Raw genomic sequence first — 27,794 nt, 5'->3', positions numbered from 1 at the left:
GAGAATCTGTGGCCATGGGAGAAAGGGGCTCCGGGTAAGCAGCTCTGGGCTTATGTTGACTTGCTTCAAAGAAATAATAATCATGAAGCAAGCTTTCTTTCAAGACTCTGCAAAGCACCAAACCTTCAATAACATGAATCTAGAGATTAATGAAGGGTTTTCCTACCATACTTACAAAATACCAAGGTATCCACAGGTGAGTAATAAGGAATTCTCAAATTGCATTCACTTAGTTCACAGTCTAACAGTAACAGTAACCTGATCTGGTTAGTCTAAGGAGGAAGAAAAGGAACATGTCAGGATTCTGAAGAAAATAAAAAAAACAGAAATGAACAAACTTTGCAAGGATAAGAATCAGGCTAGAATTATTTACCATAGCTAAGATATGGAACCAACCCAGATGCCCCTCAGTAGATGAATGGATCAAGAAAATGTGGTATATATACACAATGGAATTCTATGCCTCCATCAGAAAGAATGACATTTCCCCATTTGTTAAGAAATGGAAAGGTTTGGAAAAAATTATATTAAGTGAAGTAAGCCAGGCCCAAAGAAGCATAGGTCCCATGGTTTCCCTTATTTGCAATATCTAGTATAGGTATGAGTCAAGCGGAAAAGGTCAGATAATGTGATGTTAGGAAAATGAACCCTTAAATATGTATTTTAATGTTTTCGTTTCTTTCATGCATGTGTTTCTAACGCATTTATAAGATTATTTCTTTGTTGCTTTGTATGTCCCTCCCCCACAGTGTAACCCCCGCTTTCACTATATTTGATGTCAGTATAACATGTGGAGGAGATGGGGACAAACAAGTCGTTTAAGGATTCAGGTGGACCTGTTGCAACAATGAGAAGTACAAAATGTCATGTCAAAACCAGCTTTACAATGTCGGTGTGGGGGGGGGAGGGGGGTATAATTGGGTGGGGGGAGGGGGGTAAAATTGGGTGGGGGGAGGGGGGAGGCGGGGAAGGGAAGTGAAGGGTAAACAAAGGAGGAGGCTGCAATGCTTGGTAAGAAATGTATGCATTATCCTGCCCATGTAATTGTAGCCCCCCTGTACAGTATGTTCTCAAATAAAATAAAATACAATTAAAAAAAAAAAAAAGAATCAGGCTAGATGATAAACTTAGAGGCAAAAGTTGCTAAAGCTTTGCCTTAGAGAGCTGTGGTTAACAAGGTTCAGTTCTAACTCCTTTTAGACTCTATCTCTTTTTTCAAAATACCAAAAAATAAAAAAATGAATGGACATTCTAAACTAGATGGTCAGCCTTTTATACTGAGGACAGTTTCTGGAGAAAAAAAAACCTCTTGAAACAGCCTCAAGAAGAGAAAGACATAAACTAAGACAAGAAAATTCAAAAATGAAGATTAAGAAAGGAAAAAAGAAATTGTTAGAGAGAAAGCAATCTAAGTGAGAGAAAACAGGTTCAAAACTGAGAGGAAATGACGTGTATGTAAGAATTAAGTCTGAGAAGATAAGAACATCCCAAAGAGAGGAGAGACAGAGAGAGACAGAGAGACAGGAAGAAAAGAGAGGAGAGAGAAGAAAGGAGGGAGAGGAGGGGGAGGGAGGGAAGGAGGGAGCAAAGGAGGAGAGAAGGAAAGGAGAGGGAGATGGAAAGGGGGAAGGGAGGGAAGGGAAAGAGGAAAGAGAAGGGAAGAGAGGGAGAGGGGAGGGAGGAAGAAAGGGAGGAAGGAAGAGAAGGAGAGGGAGATAGAAAGGAGGAAGGGGAGGAGGGAGAGAGAGAGAGAGAGAGAGAGAGAGAGAGAGAGAGAGAGAGAGAGAGAGAGAGAGAGAGAGAGAGAGAGAGAGAGAGAGATCAGGCAGGATGTGAAATCCAAAATGGCCAAGAGTGTGGCATAATACCAGAGGTGGAAGATGGTAGTATAGTATGACCATAACACAGAGCTAGTGTGAAATAGCAAAGTTGGATAGTGAAAAGACACATAGACCATGTTAGGATTCCTAACTTGATTCTTCTGACAATAGATACCAACAAAGAATTTCTGAGCTGGGTGCTGGTGGCTAATCTTAGCTATTCAGGATACTGACATCTGAGGATCAAGGTTCGAAGTCAGCCAGGGCAGGAAAGTCTGTGAGACTCTTATCTCCAATAAACTACTCAGAAAAAGCCAGAAGTGGCTCTGTGGCTCAAGTGGTAGAGTAGTAAGCTTTCAGCTCAGAAACAATATTTAGGATCTGAATTCAGGTTCCAGGACCAGAAAAAAAAAGAACTCAAATCATATTTTAAAAAGATCCCTGGTTGTAGCTCATTTAATCACAATCACCTTCAGATCCCTTGGTTTAGAAAGATAAATGATGCCAGAATTAGGGAGTGCAAAGTTAGAGGTGCTAATGACTGTGGGAGGGAGGATAGTGAAAGAAGAAGATGGAGATGGGCTAAATATATGGTCAAAGTACTTCATATGTATAAAAACATAAAACCTCTAAATTGTTTTTATTTTTAATTTAATTTTTTATTTACTTATAAGTGGGTTTCAATTCAACATCCATGAAGGCAATGCATTTTGATCAATATCAGCTTGTTCATCCTTCTCACCCAGGGAGGGAGAAGGGATAAGAAAGAGTAGTAATGCAATGAAAGGCATCTAATCAAAGAACACTATATGCATATGAAGGAATACCACAATAAACTTCTTTGTCAAATTAATAGACAAATTAAAAAAGCCATCAGCAGAACTGAGTTCCTTCTGAAGGCTCCAAAGGAGAGTCTGTTTTCTCACCATTTCTAGCTTGTAGAGGTTGCGTACATTCCTGATTTCATGACTTTCTCCATTTGAAAGCCAGCAGTATTACATCTTCAAATATCTGACTTCTTTTTTTGTTTCTATTACAACACGTTTTCTAGCTCTGACCATCCTGTCTCACTTTAAAAAACACCTTATGATTACAGTAAGCTCCCCAAAATAATCCAAGATAATCTCTTTAACTCAAAATTCTTGATTTAACTACATCTTCAAAGTCTCTTGTCATAGCCTCAGGAAATTAGGATGTGGACATCTTTGGAATAGTTCAGGAGCTTGCTTTGCCTTCTACAGATGACATCTCTCACTTATCTGGCAGTTTTCCCTTTCAGGTTACTGCAGGCTTATGAAATACAGTCTTTTCTAGGCTCTAGATAAGCAAGTCAGTGATCAGACTCCTGTGCACAAATCGTTATATTCCCAAACTAAAGACACAATGTGAGTATGCAAACCACTCCGAATTGTCAATATATGTAAGGAATCAAAAAGAAGCTAATCAGTTATAAGAAACAGAGCTTGTTTGGGTGCAAAGGATACTCTATATGACCCAGAAAGCTAGTTTTACTATCAGCTAAATTGAAATGTACAGATGTTTTGTACCACAAAATATCCACTCCTATGTTATTCTTCAATGTAATATTCTGTGGATCACATGTAGAATGGAGCTAGTGTCCTATACTTTTTCTTTTTCCTTTTTAGCTCATGTAATGGTATTTTTGTAACCTGAGTTTCTAAAGGATAAAAGTGAATAAAGACAGCCCTGAAGCCCCAATACTATCAAATTAGCTGATAGTTCAATAATTCAAAGTAAATTCAAAGTAACCTCAATAAGCTATTCTAATGCTAAATGTGTTGCTGTTAGCACATACAGTACTTTTGAAAGTATTTGAGGTAGTCATGATTTAAAACAGATCACAGTTTAACTACCAAAAAGTCAAACAAGTTCTAGGCTATTGCTTTAAATCTTTAAGCAATTGTACAAAGATGTTTCAATGGCATGTCAAAGTCACCCAATTTCTCCCAACTCTTCCCACCTTCAATTATCTAACTCTGTTTTCACATATGTACATCGGATATTAGGACTATAGTCACCCACCTTTGCTCTCTTTATTCATCTGCCCTGCCCTTTATCTTAACCCTCCTGTGAACATATATACTAACTTCTTGGCATTGGTTTTATTAAACTGTAAATTAGTTATTCATAGGAGTTACACCACTGGAATCCAACCTTGCACATGCCATATTTTAGTTGGTATGTTTGTGTATATATGCATATGACCCTGTGTAATTTAATTCTAACTTACACATATGAGAGAAAACATGCATCCTTTGGTTTTTTTTCTCAAAAAGTTCTATGCTAGAAAAAGAATATGGCCTAACAAGAATATTCTTGTCTATTTAAAACTCATTCTTAAGATACTGTCAAATTAGCTAGAGGGTATATTGTCATTTATTAACCCAAGGACAAGAGGAAAACCACTGCTCACATTTGTAATTCTAGCTACCCAGGAGCCTGAAACCTGAAGGATACAAGCTATCCCAGGTAGAAAAAAAATCTGTGAGACTCTATCTTCAAAATTATCAACAAAAAGCTAGTGGAAGACGTGGCTCAGGTGGCAGTGCCAGCTGTGAGAAAGAAATGGGAAAGAAAGCTGAGGGAGAGCACAAGGCCTTGAGTTCAAACCCCAGTATTAATAAAGAGATAAGTAACTCAAAAATGTAATTTGCTCATTCTTCACAATAACCCTGAGAGAAAAAATATTTCATTTTTAATATTATGTTTATTTTTTCAAATGCTTGCAAGACTGGTACAAAACATTTAGCCAATTGTTCAGGGTTATATAATTATCCTACAATATTCTCAAATCTAACCAGGCAATTCCTGAAAGTATTTCACCAAGCAGAGGACTACATTGCCTCTCTACTATATTCTATGTCCTTCATCCTGCAGCAAATATTTGATAAGGACTCAGTTAGATGCTATAGAAAGATAGCATTGGTAACAATTCACTTTAAGGAAGGCCTCTAGAATGTTAAGCAAATGATCCATCACCGAGCCACATTTCTCCCCTATCAAATATTCCTTGGATACACATTAAATGGGAAGATCCTAATTAGTCTTTTTTCCCCAAAAACTAATTAAAAAATACATAAATATAAAATGGTGTCTGCTCTTGAAATTTATCTTAATGTTTTTGTTTATCTCATTCACAAAAAGTTATCTCTTTTGGTTAATCTACAAATTCAGGTATGTATAAAATAATATTCATTAATATTAAATCTACTTAAATCTTTATACACATATCCCTTATACTTAACTCACATAAAATCTCTTTTATTATTATGGCTCAGTCTCTTACTTGATACTGAGGTACTCTCAACATATTAGTCCCTTAGTGATCCATTGGAATCCCTGAATATCTATTTTTGCATCTTGTCTCATTCTTGTACATCTAATTGCTCTCTTGCTCTGAGCTCAGTGTATTGGATTTGGGTGTCATGGGAATGGCTGGGAGCCTCTATACCCAGGACTTTCTCTTTTGAAATTTCTCTCTGTCCCTAGGACATGATCATAAAAAGGGAAAGCTTGCTTTCTGATCTTAGCCTTCTGACCATAAACCTCAGGTGTATTCTCCAATCTAAGCTATGTCTGCTAGAACCTATTCAATACTTCTCCCAAGACACCTGGCTTCAACTCTTTAAAGAAGAATAACTGGTCCCTGAGTTCAAAGGTTGTCTTCATGAAATGATGTGACCAAAAAGTAAAATTTTTAAAATAAAAATAAAGCTAAACTCGGCACCAGTGACTCAGACCTGTAATACTAGCCTCTCAGGAGGCTGAGATCTAAGGATCACGGTTCAAAGCCAGTCCAGGCAGGAAAGTCCATGAGACACTTATCTCCAGAAAACCAGAAGTGGCGCTGTGGCTCAAGTAGTAGAGCACTTGCCTTGCACTAAAGAGCCTGAGGGACAGCACCTAGGCACAGAGTTCGAGACCCACAACCAACCCCCCCCCCAAAAAAAAAAAGTAAAGCGAATGATCAGGCTCTTCCCTTGAAAAAAGAAAGAAACATATGTTCACAAATTAATATTTTAATAAGTTTTCTTGCCTTGAATTATAATTAAAATTATATGATCACAGAGTTTAACTCAGCCTCACCATTGGCTCCCTAGGTCTAGGCCAAGGTTCTTAACTTTTGATCCCTAGCCCAGTAGCATTACCTGAGAACTCAAAAAGGTAAATTCTTGGGCCCAATAATAGATGCACTGAATCCAAACTTTTGCTCTAAACCCAGCATTCTGTGTTTTAAAAGGTCTTCCACATGATTCTAATACCCAGTGAGTGTTAAGAACAGTGTCTTAGGCTACTTCTTTCTCTACCATAACATAGAATGTATATTAGTCATCTTTCTGTTTCTATGATGAAATAGCTGAGAAAATCATTAAAGGAAAAAGGCTTCCAGTGTCAGAGGTTTCAGTCTAATGTTGGCTTTCTCCATTACTTTTGTCCTGAAAGGAGAGAGAATGTCCTAAAGTCAGGGATATGTGACAGCTTACCTCATAGCAAAAACAGACAGCAAGGGTTCAGGAACAAGATGCACTATGCAAAGGTCCAGCGCCCCTGGCCCACTTCTTCAAGCCAGGAATCACCTCCTAACAGCTCACACACTTATGAACTCATCTCTGGATTAGTGGCCTATGATCTTCTCAATAGATTAGTAGCCTTGATCTCAATAGCACCACCAACTGGGAACTAAGCCTCAGCAATGGATTCATGGGCAACCTTAGAAACCCAAAAGATAATAAGCTTCCAACCAGTAAAAACAACTATTTATTTGCTTACTTCATGAGATTATAATCTCCATAAAAGGAAGAACAACACTAGACTTTCATGTGGTTATATTTTCATTGGCTAATAATTGGAGTTAAGTTGATAGGATTATAGTGAGTGATTATATTTATTTATATGCCAATAAAAAAATGAATTAAGAAATGTTTTACTTGATTTCAGTATTATCACTCTTATTTGACCAGGCCAACATTCAGATCATATTCAGGAATTCAATAGTTTTAATGATATAATACCTTTCTGAGCCCCAAATTTTTCTTAGGATAATGAAAAGCACATGTACCCTGTCACCTGTTCCTCAGTTTGACTGTGTAAATTTATGAGCTTAAGCATTCATTGAATGTTCATTACAAATCTATCTATTTTTAGGTCTTCTGCTAGGAGCTTTGGGAGCCAGTTTGATAATTAAAATACATTCTTAGCTCAAAAGAATGAATATCTCAGTAGCTAAATCAAATTAATTCTGAAGCAATTACACAATCTGTTAAGCACCATGGATTATTTAAGAATAAGCAAATATACTCATATACATCTTTGAACGAAAGATGGAAGTTCTCAGACCATTGATATTCCCTCACCTTATAAATAGTCTCAAGAATTATGCAACCTATTAAAGGTAAGTAATATGAACAGGATGTCAGTGGCTCATGTCTGTAATCCTAGCTACACAGGAAGCTGAGATCTGGAGGACTTCGATTTGAAGTAAAGTCCTTAAGACTCCATTTTCAATTAATCAGGTAAAATGCTGCATTCAGCTGATGGAGTGCTAATTATAAGTAAGCCAAGCAAGCACAAGCCTATGAGTTCAAGTCCTTGTACCAATAGCAAAAAAATAAAAATAAAAACAAAATAAGCAATATATCATTCAAAAATGAATCTATATATTTTCTTTATTCCTTTTTGGAGATATTGGGTTGAACTCATAACTGTAGCTCACTAGGTAAGTGGTTACCACTTGAGCCATTTTTTCCCTTTTTTTCATATATTATCTTGGTTTTTTACCCAAACCTGCCTTGGATTATGATCATCCTTCATCTGCCTCCTGAGTAACTAGGATTACAGTTGTGTATTGGACCTTGCCTTGCCCAATATTTGCATTTAAATCAGGCTTTGTATTTCTACTCATATATTGGTTATACTTGTTTGGCTGTTACATGATTTTTTCAACTTAAAAATACTGAACATTGTATTCACTAACATTCACTGCAATTTTGCTAAATTGGATGGTGTTAAATCATTATAATTATCCTATCTCACTAACATGAGGGTGGTTGAATGCTCCCTTGAAAACCTGGGAAGCCAAGAGATTGCATGGAAAACACGAAATGAGTGAAGTTTGTGAAATCAATCAGGCATTTTCCAACAGATCTGAAGTAGAGAGCTGAGGGGAGAGGGAAGGAAGATTATTGGCTTGAGCTGTAGCTTAATGGATTTAATGTCATTTTGATTTCTAGTTGACCATTTTTCTGGTGTGGTCACATGTATGCTCACTGTGGAAGAATCCTGAGTCCAAAGGCCATGTGGGGAGAGATACACAACCAAACAGAGAGCAGTCCCACCCAGAATTATGGACCCTGACACATTGAAAATGACTTCAAAAATTGGGGGTAAAGCACAGTATTTAAGTACAGCAGCACTTAATCACAGTTTGAGGAAAGGAAAACACATCAGTTCAGGCTGGAAAGCTACTTTGTCACAGAATTATCCTGAGAGTATTTGGGAAGTAGCAACACAATGTGTTTTTCTGATAATTTAATACATTTTTTTTTGTCGGTCATGGGGTTTGAACTCTGGGCGTGGGTGTTGTCCCTGAGCTCTTCAGCTCAAGGCTAGCACTGTCCCACTTGAGCCACAGTGCCACTTCCAGCTTTCTGGTAGTTAATTGGAGATAAGAGTCTCACAGACTTTCCTGCCTCAGCTGGCTTTGAACTTCGATCCTCAGATCTCATCCTCCTGAGGAGCTAGGATTACAGGTATGAGCCAGGGGCACCCGGTCATGTTCTTAGAAGAAGAAAAAAAGAAAACAAACTCAGGAAAGCATTTCTTCTGTGATTTTTTTTCCCGTCTTTTTCTTTGTACGTTTATGCTTTTCCCAAAAGATCTCTGTAATGTAATAGAAAGCCCATGGATTGGGAGAAGATCTTCACTAGCCATACAATGAACAAGAGTCTCATATCTAAAATATACCTGGAACTCAAAAAATTAAATCCCCCAACAACAAATCCTCAACAACTGCCCAATAAATAAGTGGGCTAAAGACTTACAGAGAAACTTCTCTGAAGAGGAAAGAAGGATGGCCAATACACACATGAAGAAATGTTCAACCTCTCTAGCCATAAAAGAAATGCAAATCAAAACAACACTGAGATACCACCTCACCCCAGTTAGATTGGCTGTAATCAAGAACTCTAATAACAACAGATGCTGGAGGGGATGTGGACAGAAGGGAACCTTACTGCATTGTTGGTGGGAGTGTAAACTTGTTCAACCACTTTGGAAAGTAGTATGGAGGTTCCTCAAAAGACTCCACATAGAGCTCCCCTATGACCCAGCAATCCCACTTCTAGGCATAAACTGGAATGATCACTAACAAGACCATACTAAAGCTACCAGCACAACTATGTTTGCAATATTATTTACCATAGCTAAGATATGGAACCAACCAAGATGCCCCTCAGTAGATGAATGGATCAAGAAAATGTGGTAGCCAGGCTCTGGTGGCTCACACCTGTAATCCTACCTACTCAGGAGGCTGAGATCTGAGGATCGAGGTTCAAAGCCAGCCCGGGCAGGAAAGACTGTGAGACTCCTATCTCCAATAAACCACAAGAAAACCGGAAGTGGCGTTGTAGCTCAAGTGGTAGAGCACTTGTCTTGAGCTGAAGAGCTGAGGGACAGCGCCAAAGCCCAGAGTTCAAGCCCCATGACCAACACAAAAAAAAGAAAGAAAGAAAGAAAAAGAAAATGTGGTATATATACACAATGGAATTCTATGCCTCCATCAGAAAGAATGACATTGCCCTACTTGTTAGGAAATGGAAAGACTTGGAAAAAATATTAAGTGAAGTAAGCCCAGGACCAAAGAAACACAGGTCCCTTGGTTAACTTTATTTGCAATATATGGCTCTTAAAATCCAAAAACAAATGTTGTTGGTTTTGAATAGCACTCAGAGTTCCAAGCAATCAACTTACCTGCTAACTTCAAAAGCATAAGTAACAAATTAGCTACACTATTTTACTGCAAACTGATATACTAAAATCTTCCTGACCTGTGGAGGGAATTAAAGAGAAAAATAATAACCTCAAACTGTAGCATCATAATCCCTCATAATGACTACGATTTGACTTTATTTTTCCTAATCTGAAGGAAATTTTCATGAAACACAATTGGGCAGAGAGAAAGGATGAAGCAAAAACCATTTTTTTATCTCGTCCCTGATTTTTTAAGTGACTTATAAATGGCTAAAGTGGTGATGTCATTCTTGAACAAGTATGGCTGAAAAGAGCCACTGCTAATAGCTTCCCTGGAAGCCAATCAAGATCTATTGTTTGAGATACAACGATTAATCTTACTGTTTAACATAATGTGTTTGTTGGCACTGCAGCTAATTGAAAAAAGTCAGGGGTCATTATTCCAAGACACAAACTAGACCAAAATAACAATATATTTCTGAATCATGCACACTAGTGACAGACTGAATAAACTGTGCATAAGCTGATTATGAAAATGATATCACCATTATATTTTCTAAAATTAAAATGAATTCAGCTCTCTCATATTTATGCTTTGTGTCTGAAACAAGTCAACATCCAAAATTCTTCAACAAATTAATTTTAAAAAGTGAGGCTAGGAGAATATTTGTAGACTGAAAAAATGATTAACATTGCATATTTTTAAAGGTATGGTTGCCAGAGGATATGTTAGTTCTTTTAAAGGTATAGTAGCCACAGGATATGTTAATTCTTTAAAAGGTATGGTAGCCACAGGATATGTGTGTGTATATATGTGTGTGTGTGTGTGTGTGTGTGTGTGTGTGTGTGTGTGTGGTGTGTGTGTATGTGTGTGTGTGTAGTGTGTGTGTGTGTGTGTGTGTGTGTGTGTGTGTGTGTATTGTGTGTACATATGGTGTTTCCATTCTTGAAAGGTAAAAATGGACACTGGTAAATAAATAGATGTGCTTTTCTGGGACTTTGATTAATTGTTATTGATTGACTAATTTCACCTAAGTGACTGAACATTTTAGGTGAGACGTTTCTGCTTTATGGTGTTCTTACACAGCCAGATAAAATTTGCTCCTAATAATGGTATTAATCTCTTCCTATCATAAGAACTAGTGAAACTACTACACAATAACTTTGATAGCTAATTTTGGCAACTAGGAATTATCCCAAAGTTCCAAACCTTCCTGGATGAAGAATGATGTGGGGAATTATCACTTCCAAATGAGAATCACAGTTGGAATTTTTTAATATAGGTTTAATACCAAACAGATTGGGCATGTTTGTGTTATTTTAAAAAATAATTTAATTTTTCCAGCTTAATAATTTTATAAGGTAAATATTCTTGGTACCAGGCAAAGAAGGAGTAATTTATTAGATACCAATGACAGATCTCCTCCATCCTTTTCTTCTATTACAATTCTTTCATCGCCTTAGAAGTGCTTCTATTACAATTCTTCATCCCCTCAGAAGTAACTATCTTCCTGACTTTTTTAATACTCACTTCTTCACTTTCTTTTATAGCATTATCACTCACATGTGCATCTATAGTCAGGATGGAAGTTGTTAGTATATCAGCTTTTAAGTTGAACAATCTAGTTTGCTAAATTATGGCTTGATTGCCTCAAATCTTAAGGATTTTTCAAAGTCAGTTAGGGGAAAATAAAATTCTGTTTACTCATAAAAATGAGAATAACAATATTAGTTACTTGTAACAGCTAAACAACTACTTAAACTGTTTAATTTTTAAAAATTTTATTGTAAAAGTGATATACAGAGCAGTTACAGTTACTTAAATCAGATAATGAGTATGTTTCCTTTTGAACAGTGTCATCCCCTCCCTCATTCCTTCCCAGTTTTTCCCTCCTAACTTCTCTCTCAACTCCATGTTCTGTAATTCATTTCCAACATAGTGTCTAGTGGGTTTCACAGCTGAATTGGTTCACTCTTTCTCCCATTGTTTCTGTGCTTTCCCTTCCCATTTCCAAAGCAGTGATATAATTTTTAAATTATTCTATTCATTCTACAGGATATTAAGCCCATATTGTATGCCAGGCACCATACTAAGTATTTTACAACTATAGGAATGTGTCAGTCTCACATCAACTTTGTGATATAATATGATGGAATAATTGAATCAATGGCTTCATTTTTTCACATGTACTTGTATTCTCATAATTAAAAAAAATATCTTTGGAGACTGACTTAGGGCTGGTTTGGCTATGTGATTTGTTCTGGCCAACGGAACAACAGCAAACTTTATGCAAATAGAAAAGTATCTACACATTCCCCTGCTGTCTCTGCCATTACCGATGAACTAGCCTGGACTGAATTTCTATAGCGACAAATGACATATACGAAAAAGAGGCAAGAGTCCCAAGAGAGGCCATCATGAACTGTGCAGCCCCAGCTTCCCTCTGAGTGATTACAGAATTCTGGTTAGCGGGCTGGGAAGGTGGCTCAGTGGTAGAGCACTTGCCTTGCATGCATGAGGCCCTGGGTTCAATTCCTCAGCACCACATAAGCAAAAAGAAAAAAGCCAGAAGTGGTGCTGTGGCTCAAGTGGTAGAGTGCTAGCTTTGAGCTGAAGAGCTGAGGGACAGCGCCCAGGCCCAGAGTTCAGGCCCCATGACCGGACTCCCCCCCCCCAAAAAAAAAAAGAATTCTGGTTAGCCTTGAGTGAAATAAGCACAGCCTAGCCCACTTGTACTGAGTGGCTGGTGGTTAAAAGTTTAGTAATCACTGAAACGATGTTCAATGTCTCTGGTCATAAAAGAAATGCAAATCAAAACAACATTGAGATTCTACCTCGCCCTGCTTAGGATAGCCATTATCAACAAAATGAATAATAACAGACACTGTTGGGGATGTGGCCAAAAGGGAATACTACTACACTGTTGGAGGAAATGAAAACTTGTTCAGCTACTCTAGAAAGTAGTATGGAGGTTCTTCAAAAGACTAAACATAGAGCACCTCTATAACCCAGCAATTCTGCACCTGGGCATCTATTCAATTGACCATAAACCAGGTTACACTAAAGCTACTAGCACAACCATGCTCACTGTGGAATTGTTTACCGCAGCTGAGACATGGAATTAATCCAGAAGTCTCTCATTGGATGAATAGATCAAGCAAATGTGGTATATATACACAATAGAATTCTGTGCTTCCATCAGAAAGACATTGCCCCATTCATAAGGAAATGGAAAGAATTGGAAAAAAATTCTATTAAGTGAAGTAAGCCAGACCTGAAGAAACATAGGTTGCATGGTTTCTCTCATTTGAAATAATTAGAATGTGCCTAGTAAAAGTTGATGTGAGACTGACACATTCCTATAGTTGTAAAATACTTAGTATGGTGCCTGGCATACAATATGGGCTTAATATTTGTTAATGATTAACAGGAGTAAGAGTCTATACAGACATATGAAACTTCTTATCCTGTAGAATGAATAGAATAATTTAAAAATTATATCACTACCTGAAATTAAGATTTTATTTCCACAGAAAAAAAATTAAAAATGATAATGTAAATTTCATCAAATTGGTGAGCACTTATTACTTAGATCTGTTGACTTAGTCTGAACCTCTAAAATAAACTGCAAAACAAACAATAAGGGAAAGATCATGAAGAAAATGAGTTTTTCTGGAATTCCATTAGCAATGAGATAAATCTTTAGTATAAACGAGTAAATATATAAATATGTTTTAGAAAAATGATTCTATTTCTCCCTCTTTATCTCTCTCTCTTTCTCTCCAATGTAGTTTAACAGCTAACCTTAAAAGCATTGAACTAGAATTCCAAGAGGCTAAAAAATGCAGAAGTGTCTGAGAATTTTTTAAAAGGGTCACAAAAACAAATTCTCATCCTTGGTTTGTAATTGTGAAGTGACCTAGTGTTACTGGACCTTGAAAATAGTTTGGAAAAGCTTTAGGCAAACAAAGGTTACCAATGACCCTTTACAATATTCGCTGGCCCGCCCCACACTTCTACTCCCAGTCCAAACATGCATTGTAGGGGCTTGGCATGTGGGCAGTGTTACATGAATGTATCTATGAAGGACACAAGGAAACCAGACATATACTACGACCCAATCAGGTACCATCTAACAGTTTCCTTCCTTTTATTATATCATGGATTTTTGCTTTCTACCCAGATCGCTGTTACTGCTCTGGCAAATAAGCACACACTTAATTGCTTAAAATAACACAGATCTTGGGCTAATAGTGTTGGGAAAGGAGATGTATGTATGTATGTATGTATAGGAAGAAAATGAGTGCAACAGGAGGTGGAACTGGAGCTAAAAAATCCTAGAGGAGGCCCTACAATTTCTCCTACAATTGTCAAAATGTGATTTTCTCTTCCTGTTTGGAGGTGTGTGATAGCTGAAGTTAAATACCATTAAATACCATTTTGTTGGGCTTTGGAGGAGAGTTTATTATTATCGCTTCTCCTGTTGTTTTCTGTTTCTATTCCAATTCTTTCCCCAGATTGTAGTCATATGGCCGCGCACATGCTCCAGAAGACAATGCCAATGCACTTCCCGTTTTCTCGATTGCAACTGACACTTTTTTAAAAAAATCATGTTTTACTTAGTAAATTACTTTTCTGTCTTTGGCTTGTGTTCCCTTAAAGAAAGGTACTTGTCTTTAAGATTTTTGCAGAATTCTTCTTTCAAAACAAATGGAAACAAAATGTCAAACATTTACCCCCACCCAAGAAATGTATAATTTCTTTAAAAGGCACATATTGGATGGGGTATACCCCATGTTAAGGCAGAAAGTTTATCTCTCACAAGCTAATGAAATAGTGGACAGTTCTGGAAAGCCAGAATTACTGTTTAGAAACTAGATTTGATATTCCACAAGCAATTGTCATCAGAGTTGACTAAATCAGTCTAAATTACAGAGAGAGAAAGAGACATAAAAAGAGAAAACTAGGGCTGGAGGATAAATAATATCTGTGACAATGATGTTATAAGGTCTTGTGAAAGATATTAAATAAATAAGACACTTTTCTTACCTGTGAAAAGGAGATATAAGTATCTTCATTATGGACTCTTACAAGGAATTCAAGAGACTGTTTATTTTCTTAGCTCATCATGACTAATTAGAAAGTTTCACATATTACTAAACAGTCTAAATGAGAAGAAAGGCTGAGAATTTGGGTAGAGGAAGAAAGTACAAGTGCTTAGCGTGATCAAGAAGGGAAGGGGGGATACAGCATCCATTTTTGCTTGCTCCAGGGCCAACCTTATTTCTCACCCTGCAACACATAATGCTTTCACAATTGAATCAGAATGGTTCCTAAAGAAAGGTGTAAAAAAAATCTCATTGTTTCTTGGGGGGAAAAAGACTATTAAACAGTGTTATAAAAAGAAGACTATGATTATAACCCTTTGAGTGAAAAAATCAGGCTTCTTAAGAAATAACAGCTTTCACTTTCACACAAAAATACCCAAAGCACACAGTTTTTACTTTATGTGTCATAAATGTGTGATTTTTTTGTATTGCTCAGAGTGAAGGGAATTGCTGTCTAATGGGTCTGTCATTTGATCACTTTTCTTCTTAGTATGGAATCATTCATTCATTATAACCTGGAACTTGGCAGTTCTGTGAAAGAATAGAAATGAGGAGAGAGGTAGAAAAGGAAAGAGGAAGTGAGCCCTTCTCAGATTCTACTCATGCAAACAAGAAGCACGTGATCATCTTGATGTTCACATATGGACACAAGAAGTCTATCTTTATTGTTATTGTTTTAAATTACCATGTGATTTTATATTTGTTGTTGTTGTTTCCTTTGTATGTTCTTTTCCCTATGGCATGTCCCCTACACTTGATTTTGGTACCCTGCCTCTTGTATATACATTTGTCTAATCTGGGGAGGGGAAGGGGAATAACAAAACACTGAAACAAGAACACAGGATGAGGGGCTGGGAAGGTGGCTCAGTGGTAGAGCGCTTGCCTTGCATGCCTGCGGCCCTGGGTTCAATTCCTCAGCACCACATAAGCAAAAAGAAAAAAAGCCAGAAGTGGTGCTGTGGCTCAAGTGGTAGAGTGCTAGCCTTGAGCTGAAGAGCTGAGGGACAGCGCCCAGGTCCAGAGTTCAGGCCCCACGACTGGACCAAAAAAAAAAAAAAACACAGGATGATCCATGGCAACAAGGATATGTGTGGTGAATATTATTAGATTACTTTTGAATTACACAAAGAGAAAATATATTATTAGCAAAAGAGAAGAAAATGTGTTTATGAAAGACTTTTAAAAGTCTTCTTCCAGTGACCTATACTCAGTCTAAAATTTGCTTACTACTGATTAATAATGACTGTAAAGAAATCATTTATGGATTTTTGTGAGTGTTTAGAGATACTAATGGGTTTTAAAATTACTTAGGAATCTTTTGAGGTCAAAGGAAGAAAATAAAGCATGAAGTGATAATAAAATGTATGAGGTGACTAATGGACAGGTTGTGTATATATAGAGAGAGAGAGCCCAGAAAAAAAATATTGTATTTTTACAGCAAACACTTAAACATGTGGGAATCTCACTGCCAGGGCCTTTTGTCTTTACTTAAGAGCCAGGAAGGTTGATAACATTGTTATCAAACTTGTTGTCTTCTACATCAGATCGTCAATGATTTTTTTCAGTTACTGAGTCACTGGACACTGCCATCTCCAGCAACCAAATCTTATGAAAATCAGTGGGAGATAATTTCACATTCGATAAGGCTCCCATTAACAACTTGTTCTTACTTAACACAAATAAATAATTCAAATCAAGTTTTGTATTGTGAACATTAGTATGGAAAACAGCCTATCTAGAGGTTCAGTAATTCTCTAGGCCTTTATGGTATGTGTAAGTCACAACAATAATAAATCAAATGAAATAAAGAAGAGCAAGGTATCATAAATTTTGAATTATAGCAAGTAAATTTGAGGCAAATTTTAGTTTGAGAACCATGCAATTGCATGGTAGCATTCTTATTTCCTCAATATACAAATAGAGTGTTTTGTAGGAAATAAATGTACTAGAAATAATACAATAATATATGTAATGTAAGTAGTTGTGCTATAAATCAGTTACCAGGCTACAAGTTATCATTTTAAAGGATTTTCTACTTGAACCATCAGTGAAGCAAATGAAAGCGCTTAAGTGAGATGTTGAATTATTTTAAAGAAGCAATTCTGATTCTGGCTGTCAGTAAATCAAATCCAAATATCGAAGGTCATCTAGTCAATTGGTTGCGTTATTAAGTGATTCAATTACACACTGATTATTCTTCTGTGGCTTATGGTTACATACGGTTTATATGAAATATGCTTGACCTACCATGTACCTCTTACATATTGTTCTTGTATTTGAGGAATGCATTTGTTTGAGATAGATGTAATTGGTATTTTCAAAATATAAAATCTCTTCTTTAGATATATCATACTCCATCCCTGTAGTAAAATTAAGCTTACTTTCAGGTTAATATTGGGAAGAGAGTCTTAAAAATGAATTGATCATCTCAAGAGCAAAATCATTCAGCAAGAATTATTTTGCATCATGGGCAGCAATGTAAGCACATTGGGAATATTGCATGATATAGATTTGATAAAGTATTGTCTGAAAACGTCTTGACTGTTCAACTTTATCTTTAAGCCTAAACTATGATCCTATTTTTAATCTAAAGAATTCACATCTGCAATATATAATTTTGTGTTTTGTTTGGAAAAGAAAATTTGAACAGTTTGGAAGAATTTTTAGTGCTGTGAAGGGAAGAGTAAAGCTACTTGAGAACTGCAAAGTGATAGGTAAAAACACTTTCCAGGGAATACTGGAAAGCAATATGTTAGTATTTAACTGTGATCTCATCGCATGACTGTATAGAATGTTTACCTCATTGTATTTTGATTTGTTCTCCATGGTATGAACATGGCTAAAGAAAGCTTACAAAACCAAATGCAGACTTGCCAAGCTTGATGTTTTGCTTTCATGTTTCATTGCTACCCTCTCACATATGTGGTTTGTGGTGCAATTAACAGTTTAAAATCTGTGAGCTTTCTCTTCCCCATGATTAGCAAGTATGTGAGATAAGCTTCTAAGGTCTAGGTCAAAGTCTCCCAGCACTTACTGCCCTGGGAGAAACACACATCTAAATTCTTATCTTTCCTCACCTCTCACCCTCCATCTCTCTCCCTCTTGAGTTTTCATTAATGAGAAGGAACATTCTGTGGGAACTATGTAGGAAATCTAAACAGGTTAATCTGAGGAACCATGGCTCTCTGTATTTCTAGATTTAGCTTACAAAATAATTGGTATTATTTTCTGGTGCACTTGGCTTTTTGTATCTCTGTGAACTCAACCAGCATGGGTCAAAAACATGTTTTTAATTACATACAGTATGGCATCTAGTAGAGCAACAATTTATGGAGTATTTACATTGTGTTTAGAATTTTGAGTAATTTTGAAATTGTTTAAAGCATACAGAAGGATATCCATAGGTTACATATAAATTTTATCAATCCATAAGAGCCTTGTATACAATTGTGGAATCAACAGAGATCCTGAAACCAATCGTTTGTCAATATCAATGGATGACTGTTAAAAAGAGGTATCCAGATTACAGTGGAGAAATTAAAAAAGGACGCTGAATGGTTTAATTTATGATAAAGTAGCTACACTTACAAATGATAAACATTTATGCATCTTATTTTTACTGTGATCTCCAATTTCATAAGAAAGAAAAAATCTGCCAATATCCACTAATCAAACCAAATCTGTTGAGTGTCTATAAAGTGCCAGTTCACTACACAGGTGTTATGAGAAAACTGAAATACATAGAGTATGTTACTTTTAAAGTGTTTAAATTTAGTTGGAGTCACTATGTACATTCCAAGTAATATGTGTACAGCTAAACTGTGTACATATATGTGTCTTTTCTAATGATAAGGAAGCATAAAATGATGTAATTCATGAAGCTCAATTGAGGAAGAAGCAACCACTTATTCTTGTGATCATCTACACATAACTATACCTTGAGTCAAGGATAGAATTAGTAGAATAATATGAACAAATTGTGCTAATGTGAGAAAAAAGCTTAACGATTCTGGAGAAGATGTGAGGACTTCACTGATTAATCAAATGTGGAGTTAGCATTTTGTTTATTTTGCTGTCTTCCTATGTGACTTCCCTTGTAACCCTTTAAAAATCTTAAACAATGAATTATGATGTCCTTCCCATCCATACACAAAAAGTGTTTAAAGGAAACAAAGCCTATAAAATGAGTCAACAAAGGCAAAAACTCATATTTGTTTCACTGTGCAAGATTAAAGTGGGGAGGTTAGGTTTCTCATTCATTGCTGATAAAATAAGTAAATTTGCAGAAAATTAGCAACCTTCTCTGAGCAGCTATGGCATCTACATGCCACGGAGTCCAGCAGTGCTCCTGAGAAAAATATACATGACCCAATGTCCCCCATGGACAAAATCACTCATGAGAACCACTGGATTAAAGGAAAATATCCACACTAGTGAGTTCATAAGAAAATCTTCATCAACCCTCCCATGAAAATTAGAAATATATTTCCAACCTGTAGTTACGCAGACATGCTGATTATTTAGTAAGAAAAGATATTATATATATGTATATATAAAGATGGGTAAAAAATGACATACAAGTGAAAAGATTGACACACATCAAAGAACAATGGAAGGTTATCCATAGCGATCATAAAAGCATCCTCTCTTTTGTGTCTGTGAGAAACACCAGAAACAACTCAAAAGCAACAAAACCATTAGGGGAGAAAAATCTTTCCATTTAGAAGAACAGATTTTGAGCCTTGTGACTTCCTTGAACTTCAAATGCCTGCAAAGGCAGAAGAGCTAGTGGCTGCTTAGAAGGGGATTTGTTTATTCTGCTTATCTGTAGCCATGCTAACAATCTTAATGGTTTTGAAGATTTCAGTGTTTCACAGCTTTTGGGAATCAGAGGTGTGTATCTATAAATGAGTGCAGGTCCTTATGACAGTCTGGACACACCATCAAAGCTAAGTTAAAAACACTCACATTGCTAAATAATGACTTGATAGCAAATAGAGTGCGGAGGTGGTTATCTCTTCCTTTTCCCCAAGTAGTTACTTTTAAGAAGACAGACTTGCAAAACCAAATTTCATCATCACTATTTCCTAGACATCATTTGTGACCCTAGATTTCGTAGTAATTTGACTAGTAATATCTTAGTAATTTGAATGTTATTTCTGACTTTTCATTCTCTATACATGAAAACATGCCTGGCATAAGTAAGTAAGTATTACATGCTTGTGAAGTAAACCTTTAAAAGGAACAAAACAGAAAACAACTTTGTTTAGAAATTCGGAAATATGTCAAGTTAGTTATGAAAGAGTTTATGATCTGAACTCCCTTGTAAATATTTGTACTCAGATTCCCAATCTCTCATTTCAAACCTTTTGCCTTTTCTATGATCGAATTATGAAGTAACGTAATTCTAATCTGTAAAGTACTTTCACAGAATCCTCAAAACAACCCTCTGGGCGCCGAGATTGCTCTTCCTCTTTAATAGAAAGCATCAGAGAGGGGATGCGATGGCGTTAGCCACACAATGGTAGTGCGAAGATTCACACAAGATTTAGTTTTATAGACACCTTGAGCATTCAGGATCTCAAGTGATGTCAGTGGAGGATGACATTTAGCTTGCTGCAGTATTTTTTATTGCACAGAATAGGTGAACACATGCACTGGTGTCAAACTTGCAGCCTCCCAGATTCCCCATTTAATAACTCAATTTGAGTTATTAAAACTCAGAATGTGTCTCTTCATCTGGAAAACTGAGTAATATCTACCTCATACATTGGATATAAATGCGAAATATGATAGAGTAGTGGTAGGGACCTTCTCACCTGCCCCATCATTCACAATAATTGTCACATGTCATTCTCAACAGAATTGAATCTATGTCACAACAGATGGGTGCTGCTGCTGTAAATTCTGAGGGTGTCCAGATTGTTTATGGTAACATAGCACTTTCTGGGTTTCATAATCCTCTTCTTACTGCACCCTTAAACAAACTAGACTGCTACAAAGTAGAATCCCCACTTTGGGTAGACTACATATTAAGACATATATGAAGTCCTGGAATTAAAGAGAGAATCTGATTTTGGAATGTACAAGAACACTTTCTTATTAAAGAATTCAAGAGACAGATTGTGTACAGTTTAATTTCATGCTTGCAAAATATGTAACATTGCATTTATTTATTTGGTTCTTTGATTAAAGGTATTTTCTCTTTATTAATAATGAAAAGAAATGCCCCCTGAAAACTAACCTTACCAAAAATAATGTTCTTCCAATTTTCTTGCAAACATGTCAAGTTTCACAATGCTCCACATACAGTATTACAATCAAATTAGTATTCTTATTGTCCCACTGGAAGATCAAGTAAATTAAAACTTAATATAACAAAACAATTTTCAACCAAGAGATTTGAATATAGGTGATCACCCTGCAATATATACTCTAATTATGACATAATACTGTCCCATTTGATGCATGATCTGGAGCTCTGGAGAACGTGTCTGGCCTTGCTGAGAATCTAGAATGTGTGGGTTTGGGCTTTCAAAGTGAACTCAGAGCTCTTGGCATTCTCTTTGTGGTGGAGAAAATGCAAACTCTTACATGAAAATAGGGAGAGAAAGTAGTCTGAATGGCTTCAAGGTTTTTAAACATCAAACGGTTCTTAGCAAAGAACAGTACAGTCATTGAAGTGTATCCAAATAAAAAAAAAATACATGGATTTGACAGCAATCTGATTCACAAAATAACCAGGGCCATTTCGTGGTTATCATCCATCATGCCAAGTAAAATAGAAAACTGTCTTGGGTTCTTTTCCTCTATTAATTGATCCCTGATTGGGTGTTCCTAATCTTCCTAGGGTGTGCCAGTGGACACGCCTGGGGAGATTCATCATTCAGAAAATGATGTTGGCAGGACCTGGAGTTCTGGCAGGGTGGGTGGCTTGGGCAGCTCTGTCTGGAGCTTCCTTGTCTTATATGGTCCAAGTTAGCAGCAGCAATAATTCTAGGCACTTTCTGTTGCAAAGTTCACAATAGACTAGATTTTTTTCTATGTCCTTCAAAGTCTGTGGATGGAGGGATGGGCAAATCATTTGTGCCTGCAACTTGGTAGTGTGGGCAGTTAAGATCAAAGCAAGTAAAATTTTACAAATTGCCCACTTGAATGCTCAAGAAGCAAAAAAAACCCCAGCCAACTCAACCAAATATTGCTTCTTTTCCTTTGGCTTCTTTATTTTTCTAATCCCAAAGTTTATGTTTTAAATGGCTGGTTGGCTAAAGTGGTAGAAGTGGCTCACAGTCAGGATTCTGAGATTGCTACCAGAAAAAACCTGACTTTAAAAAAAATTACAAAACAGACATTTTTGTTTTAATAGCAATGAAGATAAACTGGCATAATTCAAAAACTCATGTCAAACAAATCTAGGCTCTAATCATGTACAGAAGAGTACTGTTAGAAAGTTATGTCCACTTTAAAAAGAAACTAACTAAATCCAGAATGCAGCTGGAACATGAAAGTCTTACTGAACATGTTTCTTATCTAAACGTGAGAGTTGGACTACCTTCGCCATGGCCCTTTCCCATTCTTACATTCATGACCCTATTTTATATTAAATGCATGTGTGGAGCTGGACAGGTCACTTTAGTTTAAGGGCTTTTGATAATGAATCATAACATCTACCAGTTCTTATTGATGCTTTTCAGAGCTCTGATCTTGTAGAACATTCCAGAGCCCGATGCTGAAAATAAGATAAGCAGACTTGACCCAGACCTGACACTGGTCAGCCATATGTAATTGGCAAGGCAACAAGCTTTATTTTATTTCTTCATCTGGAAAATTAGTCTAATCCTTTTTACTTCTGACATTTTGTTCTCAAATAATCTCTGTTTCTTATTCTTATGACCCTTCATAAAATAATGTTAAATGATATTTAATTTTTCTTGAGCTAGAATAATGTTAAATCTGTTGCAAAATCTTCAACATCCAATAGCCTCATTATTATGGTCAACATCTTTAATACCCTTTTCTTCAACCCCAAAATAATGTACATAGAAGAAATCCAGATCAATGCTAAGAAAAAAATACATATCTGTCATAGACAAATATTTAAATATATATTTTTCTGATGATAGATGACAGCTCATTGACAGAAAAATTTCCTTGGCATTGTTAATTAGCTATAAGGGAGATGAAATCAGAGATGTTGAGGAGAAAGAAAACATGTATTAGAGCCCTCATGTGACTTACTCTGGCCTTAACTCATATTCATATATTGAGTTTCATTCCAACAAGCTTCCTATCTATTAATTGAAGCATCATCATGTATCCTATGGGTCCAATTTCAACCTAGAAAACTGGAAAACAAGCATCCCCCTGACATTATACTCTGAAATATAAACTATACTTAGGAAATACTGAAATTTATTATGTTGGGAAAGCTAGGGATACTTTTATTATTCTAATGCATTATTCTTATATATTCTACATAGTGTTCACAACTTCTTTGATACACTGGCTTGTTGTTTATACTATTACTATTGAGTTTATTTTAATAAGTCTTAGATTTAAATCTAAATCTTTGGAACAGGAATATTTCAGTAGCCCCACATGTGCTCATTTATTTCAACTTGGGGTTCTCAAACACCTTTCTAATTCTTTTTTCCTTTATTGCTAAGTGTAATAATTTTGAAGAATCTAAACAATATATAATCCCAATATATATTTTTTACATATTGTGAAGATAGGCTTTACATGTTTTGTCCAATCCTTGAGCTCTTTGAATACCATCCATCTCCAAATCCTACCAATATAAATATTTTACTGCCAACTCTTATGCATGCTATGGACTAAATCATTGAATTGGTATTTAAATTCCCACTTCCCTTATGATGAGAACATGCTATGTACTTCATCTTTGATTTAAACCCTCTAATGGTTTCCCCCACCACATGCTCCACACACAAGCCAGAGTCTGCCATCTTTTAAAACTCACTCTTGTTTAGTGTTCTTTCATCTTTTTCCCTCCTACTTGTCCTGACCCATTCCATTCGGCAACCGCAGCCCTGCTTCCGCTTCAAGGTCTGCCTTCTTTCCTAGGGAATCCCTGAGCAAGTCCCTATTCCTTCTACTCCTTTAAATTATTACCAAAGGTCACTGCTTAACAGATTTCATCACCACTGTCTTTAAAAGTCTATCTCCTTGACATTATGACTATTTGATATTCAAGCTATTGATTGCATGATTTCAAATACCATATAAGATACTGAGGGAGCTAGGCATCAGTGGCTCATACTTGTAATCTTAGGAGGTTGAGATATTCAGGAGGCTGAGATCTGAGGATCTGCCAGCAAGAGCAGAAAAGTCATTGAGGCTCTTATTTCCAGTTACCCAGTAGGAATCCAACAGTGGAGCTGTGCCCAACCTTGAGTGAAAAAGCCAAGCAAAAAATTTGAAGTACTCCCACCCTGAAAAAAAAGTACATGAAGGAATTTTTATGTTTTCAGAATATATTTGACACTGAAAATATGTATTGGAAGAAAGATATATCTCAAAATCCATTACAATTTTGTGTGTGTGCGCGCGCTAGTCCTGGGGTTTGAACTCAGGTACGGAGCACTATTCTTAAGATTTTATTGCTTAAGGCTAGTGCTCTAACACTTTGAGCCACAGTTCCACTTCCAGCAATTTTTATTTATTTATTTTATTTTTTGGGGGGGTGGGTCAGGTCGTGGGGCCTGAACACAGGGCCTGGGTGCTGTCCCTCAGCTCTTCAGCTCAAGGCTAGCACTCTACCACTTGAGCCACAGCGCCACTTCCGGCTTTTTTCTTTTTGCTTATGTGGTGCTGAGGAATCGAACCCAGGGCCTCATGCATGCAAGGCAAGTACTCTACCACTGAGCCACCTTCCCAGCCCCAATTTTTATTTTTTTAGTGGTTAGTTAGAGATAAGGGTTTCATAGGCTTTTCTGCTCAGGCTGGCTTGCAATCACTATTCTCAGATCTCAGCCTCCTGAGTAGCTAGGATTACAGGCCTGGACCACCAGTGCCTTAACCATTGAAATTTTAAAACAGCATCTATATGAATAGAGTAGCCGTTGTGCCTTTCTCCCCATGTCTTAGAGAAAAATTCTCAAATTCTTCTTCCCAATGCCAACTTCAAAAGACTTTCTCTTCTGATTTCTGAGTCTTCATTTTTGCTACCTGCATAGCTTCATCAAAATCGACCTGAATCTTATTTTAATATGTATTGCTAGCCCTTGAAGGCGAAACTCTCTGATCAAGGGAGGAAATTTTCACAGTACTATTTTTAATCACTTTTCTAAGAATTGACCCTTAAGTGTGAGAGTCACTGACAGAAATATTTGTAACAGCCATCAATTTTCTTAACATCTTTCTTCAGCTCTTCTGAGCTGTATTCTGGAGTACACATATCCAGTATCTATCTAATTACCACAAACCATTTCCTTGTAATTCTCTTTAAATTGTGCAGGGCAAAAGGGCATACCTGTGTAGGCAGTGTGTTCATGTGTTTTGATGTAGAAGATGAAAAGGCTGATAACAATCATTGTAATGAAGTTTATTTTGATCCTCACTTGCTTCCTTTTTACCAAGTAATAGCTATTTGGGTTGCTCAATTACTCTCAGGTTTGTTTCAATAATAAAGAGATTTTTCTCCTTATACTTGTACCAGGTTTAATTTTTGAATATTTTATGAATAGTTTAAGCTGGATAAATCAGCAGCTTCTCTTATGACAGAATTATTTGAGAAGAAATTTTCTATTAACATTCAGAAATGAAATAAATCTTACCTTTTACCTCATTCTACCCATTTTTTAATACGTTGAGAAACATCAGCATTGCTTATAATGTGTTCTCAGAAGTATTTATCTAAATAACTCTTTGTCTCCCAGGACAAGACAAAGAAATTATAAACTTCTCAAAGCACTTTATAAAACCTGGCTTCAAACTGACCTGAGAGTCATACAGTGTGTGTGTGTGTGTGTGTGTGTGTGTGTGTGTGTGTGTGTGTGTGTGTGTGTGTGTGTGTGTGTGTGTGTGTGTGTGTGTGTGTGTGTGTGTGTGTGTGTGTGTGTATGGTTTTGCAAGGCAAGAAGGGACTAACGTTTGTTTATATATTTTATTTGTTTGTTTATCTAACCAGCACACACATTTTTCAAACCATTTGGGTTTGGCATCTCCCACAATATATCTAGCCAAACATTTTCCCCTTAATTTTTATAACCAAAGAAATTTTCAGGGAAATTTAATACACATGTTTCTGATTCATTCCTTATTCAGTAACATTTGAGAGAAAGGTATTTTATTCCAAGACCTTTGAAAGAGGTTTTTTGTTTGTTTTTGTTATTTTAAATATCTGCAGTTCCTTAAGATGCAGGTAAATGAGTGGAAGTAACAGAAGCTTAAGGTGGTAAATTCAGACACAGTGAGAATGACCCAAAATGCAATTGGACACACAAACCTAACAGGCCCCCAGGTTTTCTTCGAGGTTCTGAGAAGATGAAGTAGCCTGTTTGACTTCATATTTCCACTGTGGTCAAACCAAGATCAGTTTAACAGGGAGGAGAGTAGTTCCATTTACTTAGAAACTCCACTGCAAATGGTTGAATACTCAAAATGTATTAGATACCATTGCTGAAGTCTGAGGGGAAAAAGAGAAGAGAGATGAATAAGGCATTCCAATTTAGAAGGTAGAATAAAACCCAAGCATATAATACCAACATTTTACTTTAAGACAGAGTATCTAGTTCTCTGTGTATCTACAGTAATAACCTTGACCCAAATCTTTATACATATAAATTTGAACATGTACACAGACAAACACATACTTGGAATTGTAATTGTGACCTTAATTTCTAGAGTTAAATATTCATTTTGTTTTAATCAAAAATCATCTTTTACCTAGTATGATATTTGAAGAATTTTAAGCATAATACATACTTATAGATATATATAATAGATACATATAATTTTAATAATAACAACCAAGTGAATAAATAACTAAAATGTAATTCATTTTCATGCTTGCTTTGTAGGCTGATTTTCAGAACTCTAAGGAACATACTGCTGACACGTGAAACTAGAGAGATAAATTGGAATAGTCCAGAATGACTTATTTTCTTTATTATATTTTTATTATAGTCAAGTTGTACAAAGGAGTTGCCATTTAACAAAGCAGTTTATGAAGACAGTGCATCTTGATCAATGTCACCCTTTGCATCATTCTACCCATTGCTCCCTACTCCCTACTCACACGTTCCCTCCCTCCCTCTTAATGTTGTGGGATATACAATGGATTCTTGACTGTGTTCTCCTCCTCTTCTCCCCTTCAGTTGTCTACCCTTTTGCTCTGGAGTCTGTTCTGTCCCTTTCAAGTACCTGCTTCCTGATAATTACTTTGTTGAACTTTGACTCTGCCTTTCCAAAGAGTTATTCTATTTGTGTTTTCCCTTGAATCTACCATATTTCACTTGATACATTTGTATGCACTTGCACACCACACAACGTATTTAGTTACTGGGCCAGACTTACTCAATATATCTTTTCTAGGTCTTTTCCATTTTTTATACATAGTTCAATAAAGTGGACTTGAAACTAAATGCTTGGACAGTACCAGAGAGAACATGGTGTCATTGCTACATTTGGTACAACAAAATGATTTATTGTACTGCACTAATCAAAGTACCATTCACCTTCACACCATTGCATACCAGTTCATATTCATTAGAGTGAAACCACATGAGAACTTAATTTTACACACAAAACAAGAAAGTCTACAGACTTTCTGGTTCCTTGGTCTACAATGATGTTCATTTTGAGACATTCTAAAATAGGTCTTTTTTATTTACATGTGATACATTTTATCAA

General features: G+C 36.4%; 1 long non-coding RNA gene across 1 annotated transcript; it reads left to right on the top strand.

Annotated features, from left to right (window-relative positions):
- LOC138806311 (uncharacterized) lies at nucleotides 1–27,291 on the top strand. Its single transcript, XR_011365780.1, has 3 exons — nucleotides 1–196; nucleotides 17,306–17,396; nucleotides 26,963–27,291. It is a non-coding gene; the product is annotated as an uncharacterized lncRNA (long non-coding RNA).
- Nucleotides 27,292–27,794: the final 503 nt, after the last annotated feature.

The sequence above is a fragment of the Dipodomys merriami genome, unplaced genomic scaffold (genome assembly GCF_024711535.1).
Source record: "Dipodomys merriami isolate MVZ:Mamm:240054 unplaced genomic scaffold, mDipMer1.0.p SCAF_4, whole genome shotgun sequence".
Classification (NCBI taxonomy): domain Eukaryota; kingdom Metazoa; phylum Chordata; class Mammalia; order Rodentia; family Heteromyidae; genus Dipodomys; species Dipodomys merriami.
This window is presented reverse-complemented; position numbering and strand designations above follow the sequence as displayed.